This window comes from Sphaerodactylus townsendi, linkage group LG05, assembly GCF_021028975.2.
Source record: "Sphaerodactylus townsendi isolate TG3544 linkage group LG05, MPM_Stown_v2.3, whole genome shotgun sequence".
Lineage (NCBI taxonomy): Eukaryota > Metazoa > Chordata > Lepidosauria > Squamata > Sphaerodactylidae > Sphaerodactylus > Sphaerodactylus townsendi.
In genome coordinates, this window is record NC_059429.1 from 135,528,491 (window position 1) to 135,531,538 (window position 3,048).

Consider the following 3,048-nt stretch of genomic DNA (forward strand, 5'->3'; position numbering starts at 1 on the left):
GGCTCAACCTCCCCAAGAGAGCCACAAACGACATCCTTCGCGTGCCCCATCGCCAGGGAGGTGCCGGAACACCAAGGATGGGGGACCTGTGTGACATCTCTGTGGTCACCCACGCCTTCCGCCTGCTGACCTGCCCAGACTCAACGGTTGCAGCCATCGCAGACGGCGCCCTCCGAACAGTCGCCCGGAAGAGACTAGCAAGAGACCCCACCAACGGAGACCTCGCCACCTACCTCAACGGCTGCATAGAGGGTGAGTTTGGCCGGGACGGGGGAGACTTTGCTTCGCTATGGACCCGTGCCAGGAACGCCACACGCCGTCTCAACAAGAAGATTGGCTGCCAGTGGGCCTGGGACCAGAACTCAAACAGCCCCGCAGTGGCCCTCCGTCGCGGCAACCCCCCTGTACTAACCATCGTCCAAAAAGTCCAGAGGAAATCTCTGGAGCGGCACCTGAAGGACTCCACCAGAGAGAAGTATGCTGCGGACCTGCAACGCAAACCAGACCAAGGCAAGGTGTTTGAGGTCACCTCGCAGTGGGACGCCAGCAACCACTTCCTGTCCCGGGGAGATTACACCCGCTTTGCCGACTGGCGCTTCATCCACAGGGCCCGCCTCAACGTTGTCCCCCTCAACGGAGCAGTCAGGCACGGGGGCCGAGACAAGCGCTGCCGCCGCTGCGGCTACCCCAACGAGACTCTACCCCACGTCCTCTGCGGATGCCCCCCGCACTCCGCCGCCTGGCAGCTCCGGCATGATGCCGTGGTACACCGCCTGGCCAAAGCCATCCCCACCTCCAAGGGCACTGTGACCCTGAATAGATCGGTGCCAGAGTTTGGAGGCCGGCTACGGCCAGACATCGTCATCCGAGATGAGGAAGGGAAGAAGGTCACCATTGTGGACATCACCATCCCATTCGAGAACCGGAGGGCTGCCATGCAGGAGGCTAGAGAGAGGAAACACCAAAAATACGCCCCACTGGCAGAAGAACTCAAGGCTAAGGGGTACGACACCTCAATCCATGCCCTACTAGTGGGAGCCCTCGGCGGATGGGACCCCAAGAACGAGCCTGTACTGAGAGCCTGTGGGGTCGGGAAGAAATATGCCAAGCTGATGCGCCGATTGATGGTGTCTGACACCATTCGATGGTCAAGAGACATCTACGTGGAACATATCTCTGGCCACCGTCAGTATGTGACCCCAGCTCGTCCTCCCAACCACAGGGGAGGGGAGCCACTCCCGGCCTGCCCCCCTATCCCAGAGGGGGGAGACCACCCGGCTGACCTGCCCTCCTACCCCAGTGGAGGGAGGTCGCAATGCCCTGATTACCCCTGCCGCACCGGCGGGGGTGAACCTGAGACCGGCCCTCTCCCAAACCAACGGGAGAGGGCCCAGGCCGCCTCGACCCCCGAGGCGGTCCACAGTTGCGGACAAGCCCAGAGAGATTGGAGCGGACAAGCCCAGATAGACAGAGACCAGGACCAGACGGAGGCCAACACCGTGGACCTCCAGACTCGCCATCAGTGTGTCCAGGAGCACCGCCGAGAACCCTGGAGGGACCAGCGACCCCACCGTGACTGCCAGAGGGGAACCACCGGGCCCACAGGTGAGATCGCCTAAGTGCCGCCGTCTGCTGCTGCAGAGAGGCCTGCTCCCCCACCATGGACTGTGATCTTGCAGGCCTGGACCATGTGTTCTCTCCTGCTATGAACTAGTTGCTTATGGCCCTTCAGTGTGTGCCATCCCAATGTGGACTATTTGCCTATGGACCTTAAATGTAAACCCCAACAATCGCTGTCTATGGCCCTTCAATGTGTGCCATCCCAATGTGGACTATTTGCCTATGGACCTTAAATGTGCACCCCAGTGACCGGACTCCCAGTGCATGCTGATATATTCCTGCTTTGTATTACCCACTCCTTGATTTATGCTTTGCATTCACCCGCATTTCCGGGAACTGTCTGTATTTGCTCTGTATACATTTCCTTTGATGACGTGTTATAAATATTCTCTAAATAAAGTCAATCTGTTCTTATCAGTTTAATATCTGATATGCCCTCTATTTGAGGACTTTATATTAAATGGATTTTTGGGACTGGGAGCTGGAAGAGGGGCTTGCTCCGTCCACTCCACGCATCGGCCTGGTATTGCAGAGCCTCCAGGAACAACGGTGCACCTCCCCACTTGGGGAGAACAACGCTGGTGGAAAAACAGATGGAAAACAGTCTCTTTCTTGTCTTGCTTCTTTTGGATTTGTGTCTGGTCATCCATTGAACCGAAAGTATGACAATGATGCTGATCTTATTGGCTAAAACAAACTTGAGAAGCAAGAAAAGAACTCCTTTCCAATTTTTTCAAAATAGGCACTAGTTCAGTGGTGGCGAACCTTTGGCACTCCAGATGTTATGGACTACAATTCCCATCAGCCCCTGCCAGCATGGCCAATTGGCCATGCTGACAGGGGCTGATGGGAATTGTAGTCCATAACATCTGGAGTGCCAAAGGTTCGCCACCATGGCACTAGTTATTTGAGGTGTGCATCGTTTCTCTCCCCAATCAAGTTTAATGAACCAGAAAATTTTCAGAAAAACATAAACAAAAAGCCAAAAAAGCCATATAGAATAGAATAGAATAGAATCTTTATTGGCCAAGTGTGATTGGACACACAAGGAATTTGTCTCCGGTGCATATGCTCTCAGTGTACATAAAAGAAAATACATTTGTCAAGAATCATAAGGTACAGCACTTAATGATTGTCATATAGGTCTAGTAAGCAATCAGGAAACAATCAATAGTAATAAAAGAAGCATAAAATGTAAAATCATAAAAATAAAATGAAATGTCAGCACTGGGCTATAGTCATACAGTCATAATTGGGAGGAGCTGGGTAATAGGCATGATGAAAAAAGTAGTGCAGTAATTATATAATAAATATATAATAAATAGTTTGACATTATCGAGTGAATTATTTGTTTAACAGAGTGATGGCATTGAGGAAAAAACTGTTCTTATGTCCTAGTTGTCTTGGTGTGCAGTGCTCTGTAGCGGC

At 52.7% G+C, this 3,048-nt stretch overlaps 1 pseudogene; it reads left to right on the forward strand.

Annotated features, from left to right (window-relative positions):
- The first annotated feature begins 1,979 nt into the window (after positions 1-1,979).
- LOC125434048 lies at positions 1,980-2,180 on the forward strand (annotated as a pseudogene).
- Positions 2,181-3,048: the final 868 nt, after the last annotated feature.